This window comes from Alligator sinensis, unplaced genomic scaffold, assembly GCF_000455745.1.
Source record: "Alligator sinensis unplaced genomic scaffold, ASM45574v1 scaffold647_2, whole genome shotgun sequence".
NCBI lineage: Eukaryota > Metazoa > Chordata > Crocodylia > Alligatoridae > Alligator > Alligator sinensis.
In genome coordinates, this window is record NW_005841832.1 from 6,481,297 (window position 1) to 6,494,171 (window position 12,875).

At 40.6% G+C, this 12,875-nt stretch overlaps 1 protein-coding gene across 1 annotated transcript in view; it reads left to right on the top strand.

Annotated features, from left to right (window-relative positions):
* DPYD (dihydropyrimidine dehydrogenase) overlaps positions 1–12,875 on the top strand; it is a 646,991-nt gene that overhangs the window by 75,472 nt on the left and 558,644 nt on the right. The window lies entirely within an intron of this gene.

Sequence of the window (12,875 nt, forward strand, 5' to 3'; positions counted from 1 at the left end):
GGGGAGGGGGGGGGGGGGGGGGGGAGCACTAGAGCAGCCCTCCCTTCCCTTCCACAGACCTGAGCTGAGGGGGGCGTGGCCAGGCCCCAGCAGGACACTTTGATTAGGGAGGGGTCTCCCCCCCCTCCCCTGCTTCTGACCAGCCCAGCAGGGAATTGATAACTCAGTGTTTATCACCTCATTAAGAAAACAACAGAGACATTACCAGCTACCTGTTGATTCTCCCTTTGTCCATCTGCCACAGCATGGACCATAGCCAGCATGTGGTCTGCTAGCTAATGCTGAGAGGTGTCTCTGTAAAGCAGAGGGGATGCAGGAATAATCCCTGCTTAGTAGGGAGGGGAGGTGGGGAGCAGGGGGAAGCCAGGCAGACACCTGCAGTCTTTGCTGAGCTCCAGCCAGGGAGCAGAGGGGAGGGGCCAGCCCTGCTGTAGAGCAGAGAGCATGCCGGGATACTGGGGGAGTCTGGTTTAACTTAAACCAGCAAGAGGTCTGCGACAGACATTGCATGAACTGGTTTGACCCAAATCAGTTATAGCTGATACTATATTCAACCAAGTTTATCTCAAACCAGTTTCAGCCATTTTCAAGCTAGATTATGTGCACTGAACATCTGTTCTCTTACAGGCTTAAACAAGTTTCTGATCACTTAAATCTGTTTATGTGTAATGCCTGTCCCTAGCCCAAAAGACCCCAAATTGAACTGGGGACTATGGAAAGAGCCACAAGAAGCATCTTGTTTGGGGTGGGTTTGAATCCAATGCTTCTGTGTCAATGTTTTAAGAAGAAGGCTTGTAAATAACCTTTTTCAGTGATTAAATTCTGAATGCCAAAGGTACTTGCTGAAAAGGTGGGCTTGAGAACTGGGAACATATTTTTTTGTTTTCCATTTAAACAAATCCGCATTCTTATTACTGCTGCTAAGGAGGGAGGAATATTATGTGACTTGCTACAAATGTGTGTAGTTGGCACTTGGAAAGTATATTGGGGGATGTTGGTGATGCCATTTGTAGGATCTGTGAAATCTTTTTTTAGGGGTTTTTGAAAGCCAGCTGATACCTTTGCTTTAGGTTATTATATATATATTTTAATATTCTTGGCAATTGATGCCATCTGGTTCTTAACATGGACTGAATGCTTCTCTGTAAAAGTGTTTCCAGGACCTGTGGAGAAGTTGTCTTTGGCGGAATATTTAGCTTTATTTAAGGGCAGCCTACACCAAAATGGGGGGAATATTCACAGCCACGCTTCATTTTGACTGATGAACTTTCAACATGGGACTCATGTGCCTCCTTCAGTATATCACAACCCATGTTCTCGTGAAATAAATGGACACCAGGCTAAATGGAAAAAGGGTTTTCATCAAAGTTTTTACTTGTCCCACTCTCTCTCCTTTTCACACCTCCCAAAAAAGGTTCACAAAAGACCTTAGGGCTTTACACAAAATCATCTCTATTTACTGGATTAGAAACAACGTTCCCTTGGCTTCAGGATGATAAAAACTGCAATCTTTTTATGCAGGGCATTGCAAATAAATAATTATGTTCCTTTGTTCCAAAGAATATAAATAGTTCCTTTTCTCTAGGGGAAAGCATAGAAGTTTCATGCCAAATTTTGCTAAATTAAAAAAACAAACCCATCTCATTTCTGGCAGGGTGGGTTATGTTCTAATCTTGGCTTCAAAGCCAATATATTTTTCCAGGTCTGTGTAGAAAGATGTTCATGTCACTTCTGCCCCTACAGTAAATAACAAGCTGGATCCCCTCCTGTATACTGTCTCTGTAATGAGCTCCAGCTCTAGTGCCATCTCTCCATGCTTGGCAGCTCAATGCAGCTTTTCCAGGGTAGGCAAGGCAGATGTGCTCTCCTTTTCGCAATAAAAGACTTTAACCTCTTCCTTTCCCTGGTGAATGTAGGGTAGGGAAATGTCTGTGAGGACAAGAATAAGGTTTTGGGCCCTCTGCAGCTCAGTAGATGATCTCCTATTTATCAGGGAATTTTCTTTGGCGTATTAGTCACTGTAACATTAACGTCAAGAATCCTGTTTATAAAAACAACCAAACAAAAAAACCAACCAAAAACCCCCCAAACACAAATCAGCTCCTGTCTTGCTATGAAGAGTAAAACCACTTTTTTTTCTTACGTATGTATGCCATTGTGCCAAATGGAATCTGTGTTTCAGGCTTAAATTAGTACTCTCTAAAACACAATTTTTAAGCGGGCTTTAATTTTCTCAATGGTCTTTGTGTACAATTGGACAAAAACTTGGATTTTTTTTGAAATGTTAAGAAGTAGAATGCATTAAGACTGGTTTAGAAAACTTAGCTTCACAACATGACTAGATTAGTGGTAATTAAGTGTAAGTGTAATTGAAATCAGTGTCTCACAATATAAATACATGAATACAGAGCAAGAACTGGGAACTTGAATGTTACTGGTCTGGAAAAAAACATTACCAAGGAATTGCCTTTGGAACATGGTCTCTCTTTTTATTGTCCCTCTTAGAAGGTTCCCTTATTTATTTCTGATCCATTCTCAAGCTCTCCATTATAGGAGGACAGGACAGGTCTGCTATACAAATGATGGATTTTTGACAATATATTCTCTCTCACACTAGACTTAAATGGTCTTGATCCTGCAAGATGCTCAGCAATTTGACTTAATCCAAAAAAAGCATTCTCATGCTTTATTTGAAGTATGCAAGAAGCCTTATGGAAATCAAACTGCTCATGTGCTGAAACCTGTACATATGTTCAGAGGTGTAACTGGGCAGTTCTGCACCCTGGGCAGCAATAGCATACAGGGCAGCAGCCACAGCCAGGCTGCCAGCAGCAGTGCTGAAACAGGGAGAGCAGTAGCAGCTGCTGCTATTTTTTGCACCCCCACCAAGTCAGTTTCTGATGCTTGTACCCCAGCTCACTCACCTACTGCATGTGCTTTAAATGCTGGTTGCTTGCCCCAGAATGCTCAATACCTTGTAGGGTCATGTTCTAACAATGTATTGTAAAGGCAGTAAACTTATTTGTGTTGGCTTATGGAATTGCACTCTGATCCTGGGAATTCAACATTTATATCCCGTGTGACAATGCAAAGCCCTACCACATGGCCATTGAGCTGGCCCTGAAACTGCTCATTTGTTGGGAGCACTCAAGGGATCCATTCTAAGTTCCAGCCAGAGACTACCTGCTAAGAACACTAATACTTCTGTCATGCCAAGCATGGTCCTGATCTTGTGTGAGTACATTTCTATGAGGAATAGGATTAATAATTAATGCATGTTCCCTCTGTGTAAAATAGGATAATCTCTGACAGATGGTGGCTTTTAACAAGAACACTACAGTAATTCAGATCAGACTAAGCATGTTTTATCTGTGCCTCACAAAAATAAAGATTCTTACATGGATGGGATGTAAATTCTACCTGGATTTCTTGCATTCCATTCCTAATTATAGGTCATGAACACCCACAATTTTTCAGCTCTCTCTCTCTCTCTCTCTTTTTTTTTTTTTAAACTTCAGATTTGTTGACAATAATGACCTTCCTCTAACTGTCAAGTGTTCCAAATCATAGGTTGTCAATTGAGAGGAAAAATAAAATTGAACTGGAAATCAGTAATAATAGGAGCAATATATAATAATTAAAATTTGGAAGAAATGTTTTCATACCATTTTTAATAGTTGTATCAAGGCTTAGGTGCCTTTTGCAAAAGTCTAGAAAATTATACTTATGGAAAGAGATACTAAATCAATGTTATATTTTTTCTTCTTTGCTGAGACATGCTGACCTAATATTTAAAGGGCAAATTGGGCAGCCATCATTGCAGTCAGGCTGCATTGGCCTCCAAGAAAGGTCATCTATTTCTTTCTGGTAGCCGCAGAGATCTATTAATGAATGTTTGGGGATGTCTGATGTGCAATAAACACATTGCATATTTAGGCTCTCTGGTTATATATAAGAAATGCTGTAAAAAGCATGCAGCTAGGGATACCAGTGATGGATGGGTGTCATTGCTTAAATGAAGACTTTGAATCACAAATGTATGTGCAAGTAGCTATTTTCTTCCATTTGTAAAATACCATTCTAAGTATCTCCTCAAAATGAATAATATACCATACACAGCACCAGAAAAAAGTCTAAAAGTGCTTCATATCATGCTAAATAGACACAGATATGTCTTTTGAATGCAGCTAGCTTATGTCCTTGGAAATGTCCATTTTTGACCTTTTTCTCAGTAAAAGTGCATTTTAAATACTGTTGAACAGAATATATGTAGTGTTCAGATTTTTTTTTTTAATTTGAAAACTCAGAGATTTTTGTTCTGTCTGAAGACTAGTTGAGAAACAGAGGGAGTTTCTTTTTAAAGTAGTAAATTCCTAATTTGGTCAGCTTTATTTTCAGAAGATGGTTCAATCTGAAAGGGGTTCTCATATGTTATAGCTAATAAAGTTAAATATTTAAGTAGTTAACTAGATATTGGATAATACTTTTGTTCTTGCTATCAAGTCCTATTACATACTTGGGTTGTAGTAAACCCCCAGAGCCCTAATTCATTATTAGGACTTCATTGTAGATTCTGCCCTCGAAAGCTTCTAGTCTGATTTGGTGCAAAATGCAACAAGTAAGTGTGAAGAACCATGGCTCTGACTGAACATCATATGTAGATGATCTGGTGGGCAGTAACTAGTAAGTAGTACTGTTGACTTCAGTGGGCACATCTATATGTTCATTAATAAGATATAATTATAGCACATTAAGTTAGTACCTATCATTACAGGTACTAAACTTAATGCACCGTAATCAGCACTACTGTACATTGGTGCAGATGAACTCTTTTTATGTGACGCTAATGCACAGTAGGTTAAGTCTATAGCACATTAGCACAGTTTTTTTGCCAGCCGCACTAATGCGCGATAGAATTAGTTTTCTGCGAATTAAGTGTTTCATGTAGACAGGCCCAGTGGCTCTTCTATTAGTGCTGAAAGACTTCATAGGGTGGTCCAACAGGAATGAAATGTAGAGGATAAGGATAACTGATAAGAATAATCAGACACAACATATAGTTAATATGTAGTAAAAGTATATTGGGTTGTAACTGTTCTGACAATGAACATTTGTGGCTGGCATCATTAGAAGGGGATGGAAGTGACTCAGACAATAGCAGATAAGTAGATAGGTACTGATTGTTGAAAGTGAACTGTATGTTGCTTGGGATAGGCAGGGGACTGTGATTCAGTCCTGTAGGTACACTTTGAGCATGCATAAGCTAGGTGCATCCTACACAAAATGGGAAGATTTATGTTTGTTCTACTTAAAATGATGGTTTAGTGGTTAGAACAGTGGTGCCCAGCATTGTGGCCCTATGCCAGCTGAGTGGGGTAGTGGTGTTAGTTTGTGATCTGGATGCTGTGTGGGGTCAGTCTGCAGGTGCAATCCAGTCCACTGGCCTGACTATACGTGCCCAGAGCTGGCTGTGTGCTGGCCTAACCCTCCGTGTCCAGATTTGGCCACACAGTGATCCCACACACCAACCCAACTGTGTGCTGGTGCGATTTAGTGCACAGGGCCATGTTATGGGGCCTGTGGGGCTTTCTACCAGTTTGGAAATTTAGCATGTGGGCAGTGGCAATAAACACTGCCACAACTTGCTTGCCACTAAACTTCCTGACCTGTGGAGAGCTTTGGGGACTAGATGACATGGCTCCGCTGGCTGAATATGGCCCACAGACTGGAGGTTCAGTACTATTGAGTTAGAACACTTGTTTTCCATGTCCAGGAAAGTTTTCTGTGCCCAGGAATTATGGCTACTTGGCTCTGTGTTTTTTAGTGGAAGAAAGATCCATATCTAAATTGTGGAGAGAGAGATAGAGAGAGAGGTGTCTGTTTGAGTAGCAGTAGCTAATGGCCAGTGCAGTCACTTAAGCACCAAAGCCCTCTGTGTATGGGATGTGGGGAAGAGGTGAGGATTTTACTGGGTGGAAGGGGATCTAGGACTCTGGTATTGCTGTTCTGAGTAGAAGAATGTAACTATTTTAGCAGATTTGAGCTGTAGTTAGAAGATCTTAGTTACTGCATTTTGAATGGTTTGGAATGAGGTGGTGGTGTGACATCTTCATATACTGTGAAGATGTATATGCCAGTCGAAGCATGAGGTAATGAATCATAGGAAATTAGGTTTGGAAGAGACCTCAGGCGGTCATCTAGTCCAACCCCCTGCTCAAAGCAGGACCATCCCCAACTAGATCATTTTAGCCAGGGCTCTGTCGAGCTGGGCCTCAAAAACCACCAAGGATGGAAATTCCACCACCTCTCTAGGTAAGCCATTCCAGTGCTTCTCCACCCTCTAAGTGAGAGCTTTTCTCTAAGTATCCAACCTAAACTTCCCTTGATGAAACTTGAGACCATTGCTCCTTGTTATGTCATCTGCCACCACTGAGAAAAGCTCTTAATTTCTTTGGAACCACTGTTCAGGTAGTTAAAGGTTGCTATCAGATTCCCCCTTAGTCTTCTCTTCTGCACACCAAATAAACCCAGTTCCTTCAGTCTCTCCTCAGAAGTCATATACCCCAGCCCCTGAACCATTTTCCTTGCCCACTGCTGAACTGTTGCCAACATGTCTACATCCTTTCTGTAGTGGGGAGCCCAAAACTGGGTACAGTACTCTAGATGTGGCCTCACCAGTGCTGATTAGGGGGGAATAATTATTTCCCTCGATTCGCTGGGGAATGCTCCTACTAATATAGTCCAGTCTGCCATTAGCCTTCTTTGCAACAAGGGCACTCTGACTCATGTCCAGCTTATTGTACACTGTAACCCCCAGGTCATTCTCTGCAGAGCTGCTGCTTAGCCAGTTGGTCCCAAGCCTGTAGCAATGCATGGGATTCTTCCATTCTAAGTGCAGGACTTTGCACTTGTCCTTGTTGAACCTCATGAGATTTTCTTTTGGTTCAGTCCTCCAATTTTATTAAGGTCTTTTGAATCTGATCCCTACCTTACAGTGTATCTACTACACCTCCCAGCTTGGTGTCATCCACAAACCTGCTTAGCATGCAGTGGATCCCATCTTCCAGATTGTTAATGAAGATACTGAACAAAACCAGCCCCAGGACCAGCCCCTGGGGCACTCCGCTTGATATTTGCTGCCACCTAGACATCGAGCCATTGATCACTACCTGTGAGCCTAATGATCCAGGTGGCTTTCTATCCACCTTACAGTCCATTCCTCCAACCCATACTTCCTCAGTTTGCTTGTAGGAATGCTGTAGGAGACCATATAAAAAACTTTGCTAAAGTCAAGGTATATCATGTCTACTGCTTTCTCTGCATCCACAGAGCTAGACATCTCATCATAGAAGGCAATCAGTTGGTCAGGCATGACTTGCCCTTGGTGAATCCATGCTGACTGTTCCTGATCACTTTCTTTTCTTCCAAGTGCTTAGAAATGGATTCCTTGAGGAAGGTCTCATTGGGGAGTTTTTATTAATTCAATTTTATATTGGCCCCTGGTAGACATTATTTCTGTTATGCAACAGGTAATGTTGCTTGATGGAAGCTGTCATGTCATGTAACCTACTTCATGTTCACAGGGCAAGCTATCCATAGGGGGGGTGGGGGGAAATGCCTTGGGAACTTTCTCTGTCAGCACTCACTAGCAAGGGGAGCTGAAGAACTGATGCCAGGGTCTGTTATTTTCCCCAAATCCTTAAGCTGTGGTGCTAATGAGAAGTGAGCTCTGAGCTTACCAGCTGAGCTCTCCCTGAGTGTAAGAGCTGCTCCCCTAACTCTCGTGCAGAACAGGGGTGACCTGTGTGAAGGACAGGGGGAAGGAGCAGTGGGGCTCAAATTCTCCCAAGACCTTATGAGGTACTTTTGTATATATGCTTTTCCTTTCTTTCCATCATCACAGAGTTCCATTGCAGAAAGTAGGTGGGGAGGAGAGAACAGTCTTTGGGATGCTGGAGGACCTGGCCAAATACTACTACTCAAGCCCTACCCTCCAGCATATCCACCACACCCCCCAGCTTGGTGTCCTCTGCAAACTTGCTGAGGGTTCATTTTATGCCATTTTCTAGGTGATTGATGAAGATATTGAACAAAACAGGCCCCAAGACTGACACCTGGGGCACCCCCTTTGATACTGGCTACCAACTAGACATTGAGCCATTGATTATTACCCTCTGAGCCTGATGCTTCTGCCAATTTTCTATCCACCTTACAATCCATTCATTCAGCCTGTACTTCCTTAGCTTGCCCTTGAGAATGTTGTGGAGGACCATATCAAAAGCCTTGTTAAAAGCAAGGTATACCACATCCACTGGTTTCCCATGTTCACAGACCCAGTCTTTTCATCATAGAAGGCAACTAGGTTGGTCAAGGCAATCTGGAGCCATGCACTTTTGTCAGGGCACAGGTATATAGCGCTTTCAGGGGGCTGACTATGACAATACCACTTCTGTCAGCACCCTAAGTCACAGCTGATGCGGAGGAGAGGGAGGCTAACCGAACCTAAGCTGCATATAGAACTTCCCTAGCTGGTAGAAGCACTAACTTATACTTACCCTTGTTTCTGGACATAGTTAAAAAAGCCAATGATATAAGTGTAATCTTGGACCCAATACTTCGAGAAAAAGTGTCTAATCTAAAGATAGCTTGAAATATAGTTCGTATTCCCTAAATCTTTGGTAGACATATGTTCCAATAACTTATTCCATTTCACAGTTTGTTTTGGCTTGTTTTGCAGTCTTTAACTCTAATATGGCTTCACACTTAATTTTTTCCTGGTAGAATTATATAGCTGGACCATGAGAGAGAAGATTTTGAGATGTGAGTTGTTTAATACAATCTCCATATTTCATCTGGAGTTTGTAGTGAAGATTTTCTTAGGAAGAGTCTTCCAGGAAATAGCAAGTTATGCAGGAACATGAATCATTTATGTCAAGGCATCATATCAAGTGAATAGAATGAGATTTCGTATAAGAATTCTCAATAAAGAACTCTCCTGACATTTATTAAGACTGACAGTTCTCACTGGTTATGGATAAAGGTACATTTTACCCATTTTAAAAGGGGAGGAGGACCTGCTGCTGGGGCATATACAAGGGGCATGTAGATACAACAGTTCAATCAGTAGTTGGCAATATTTTGGGGTTGTAGGCCAAAGCAACCTGCTTTAGACCCAAGCTAAATTGCTTTAACTTTGCCCCTTGATTCAGCAGGCTAAAGTTGGAGTGGTTTTGTTATACTAGTATGACTACAGAATCACGCAGAGGTAACAGTTGCATGGCAACAGCTTGCATCAGCATTCTTTGATAGTGATACAGTTGTTTTTGTCTGTATACTCCCCATTTGGAGTCTATCAAGAGAGTTTGTCAATTGTAGTTGATGTCTCTTCTAAGTGTGGGCGGGGGAGGGGGGAACTGGCTATGTCTAAGCTAATCATAAACAGGGATCTGGGTTTTCCGTTTGTGACCGAAAAACATGCTAACACCTGGATTTTCTCCTTTTAAAGGAGAAAAATGTAGGAAATGGTGGGTTTCCCCTTGCAGGCTGGCAGAGTTCCAGCCTACAAGGGGATGGGGAGAGTGGGAGGAGGGTGGTCAGGCAGGAGGCGCCATGTGCATGTGCAGAGGTGTTGCTCAGTTAATTCAGGGAGAGGGGCTAGGAATTGAAGCCTCCCATAGGGAATGAGGGAGTTGGGCTGGGGCTGGAACTGCTGCCCAGCCAGGATGGTGTGTAGGGCTTGGCGTCCAGGGCTGGAATGCGTGGGACCGGAACTGATACCTATATATATATATATGTGTGTGTGTGTGTGTGTGTGTGTGTGTGTGTGTGTGTGTGTGTGTGTGTGTGTATATATATATATATATATATATATATTAGTGGCGTTTCATTTTAATTATGGAAAAATGCAGATTTGGGGGTTTTAAGTCAGAGCATTTGAGATTTACTTTTTTTTTAAACAGAAAACCAGGATCTCTGATCATAAGAGATATGTTTGCAACAAGGAGCTCTATAATGGGTTACTTTACACCACAGATGACATGTAAATTTTGGTCCATGGGCATAATACATTTGTGTGCTTATGCAGGAAGTAAACCATGCCTATTTATAAAGTAGGGAAGCGGGGGCAGGGAAAGGATGTGTATGCATATGTGTGTGGGGCAGAGGGTGGGATGCTACAGCAGTGTTCCTAGAGAGCAATGTTCTTCCCCCCTGAGTTAGAGTGAGACAGTAATGTGTTGAATAAATTAAATACAATAATAAGCATTAATGAATTTACTAGCTAAGTTACATTTTGCCCTAGCTGTTTGTGCACACCTTCCATTGATGTCATTGGGAAAATGACTGTAAAATGGATGTGCTAAGTTGTCATTGATTTATGTCTACAGGCTGATTATAAACTGTGGAATTTGATTGTTCCCACAAAATGAGTTTTACACTTGTGACTTGCTCCGGGAAGTTTCTTGTTTCATATAAAAGAAGGTTACTGATGCTTCTGGGACTGTTTGCTGCAAAACAAGTTTGAAGTTTGTAGTTTCCTTTTTCCATTTTATAATATAGTAGCAATACAAGATTGAGTTATAACAGTATAAGAAAATTCTGACTGACCAAAATTACTTAGAATCTTTAGTAATGCTTATACATATTACTACAGTAATATTGTACATTTTATCCATACATCTCATAGTGTTTAAAATATCAAATGAAACAGTATTTTCTGTAGTGATATATTATTGGAGTTCTATTTATATTCTGAAAAACCAGACTTTTTCTGTTGTGGCAGTATGTTCCAACCACATTGCATCGTTAACTGTTACGGGGTCTGATAGGCTTGGAACAGGTTTGGAATACATTGTGAAGCTTCCAGAACTACAGTATGTGTTTTATTTCATATCATTCTGGTATTATTATGTTAAATAGAATTATACTGCCATTTCATTTTACTTTACAGTGTTCTCATGCACAGAGCTAACAGTGTTAAATCTCACATGGAGCTCACTGTAGATCGGAGCCTTAGCAAGACTCCAAGTAGTTTTACTTTAAAAAAACAAAAAATCCACATCAAAGTTAAATAGTTTCTTCCTTCATTCTGGAACTGAAATGCAATTTGGAAATATTGGGATTGTGTTCCCATGTCAGTCTTCTGGGTCTTTTCCACTTCCAGAAAATTGTGTAGCTTGTAACACCAATGTGAATAATTGCACTGTTTTTATTTTTGATAATGCATCACAATAACAGTATAAGAATTGGCAAGGGGTCGAAAGACTTGCTTATGCTGGGAATTTCTGAATGTTAATATAGTTGCAGTAGCATAAATTTCTACTATAGATATTTTCTGCATTGTTATATCCTGATGACACTTTGCACACCAGTCTAATGTGTGCACATGGACAGTTTTCTGTAGATACTTAAACACTTTCAATATAGGTAAAATGTTGATTAAGAGATTGATTCTGTATTACTGAAATCAATGGGAACAAGATCAAACTTATCCAGAATAGCTCTAGAAGTCCTTCCCTTTTTAGGCCGGCTTGCCTGCCTGTATGTCTGCTGGAAACAGACATTTGGCAAACAAAGCTAGGCTGAGATATTGTTTAGAGGATCTCCCCATTATGTTGATGTTTTTTTCTTTTCCAAGTTGGTTTTTTTTTTATTATTCTATTTTATTGGTTATTCTGTTCTCATTTTAAGCCACCTGGAGCCTTTGTTGGGAAGGGCAACATATAAATAATAAATAAAATGGCCCTGTTTGCACATCCTGTAAAAGAGGAAGGGAAGTGAGAGAATGCAGAACATGCAGGCTGCAAAGCAGATTGCAATAGCTGCCAGTCCTCTAGAAGGTAGGCTTGGAGAAGAGAAAATAGCTTTTACAGTATATTGAGTGTTTCTGATCAATTCCTGCCCAAAAAGGTTCTAAATAGATTTTTTTTTCACTGAAAATCTGCCATGCAAAAGGAGAAAATGAAAGAAAATAAAAGTATTCATGAAGTAAGTATTTTCTTAATGCAAAAATTGGAAAAGTAGGGCCCAGCCCTATAAAGAGTTTTGCTTTATATACTGTTGTGTGCTTTTAAGTACTTCATTTGAAGAGAATGGACTACCTATAGTGTGTTAATTAATTTGGTGTCTCTTTTACAGGATTGGGGCCTGAATCTTTATAGCTGAACATATGGGTAAACATCAGAGACTTTGAACTATGTTGGTCCAATGTATAATGGTATTCTTTTTCCATCTGACAGGCTGTATGGTTGTCACAGATATCCTAGTGCTTTTGCTATAATGTACTTAAGAGAGGACAGAGTGAGAGTTTATACAGCGCTGGCTGCTAGTATAAGTCAGTGTATATCTACCTCCTTCTGAGTTAACAGATGCTAGAGTAATTTCAAGGAGGATCCATGATGCCTTTCCTGTGGTTTCTCCAGGTGCTGCAATGCCTGGAGGAGTTAAAAATGGCACTAACTTTTACAAATGTCAAAATTGCAATCTGCAGAAGAGTAGAACTCTGTTGATTAAAATTTAGTCTAACAACAAAATAGTAATTAACCCAAACTGCATGTTGTTGGCACACATGATATTCAGCTTTGTTTATGCATTCTTTTCACATCTTGAGTTTTGAAAGACGTTACAAAGATTTGATTCCACCCAGTATACCCCACTTAGTTTGATAGCCAGTTAGAACCCGAAAAGCTCTTATGTGGAATGTTCCCATGGTTATTTCTTTAGTATTCTCTCTCTTTGTGTAATGATATTAATTTTTAATATCAGTCAAAATATTGGTAAATTTTTATAAAGAAGAGTATATTATGGCTAAGTATATCAAACAGTTTGATAAATAAACTTAGTTCATTTTACATGAAGCATATTTTGAACTACTAAAC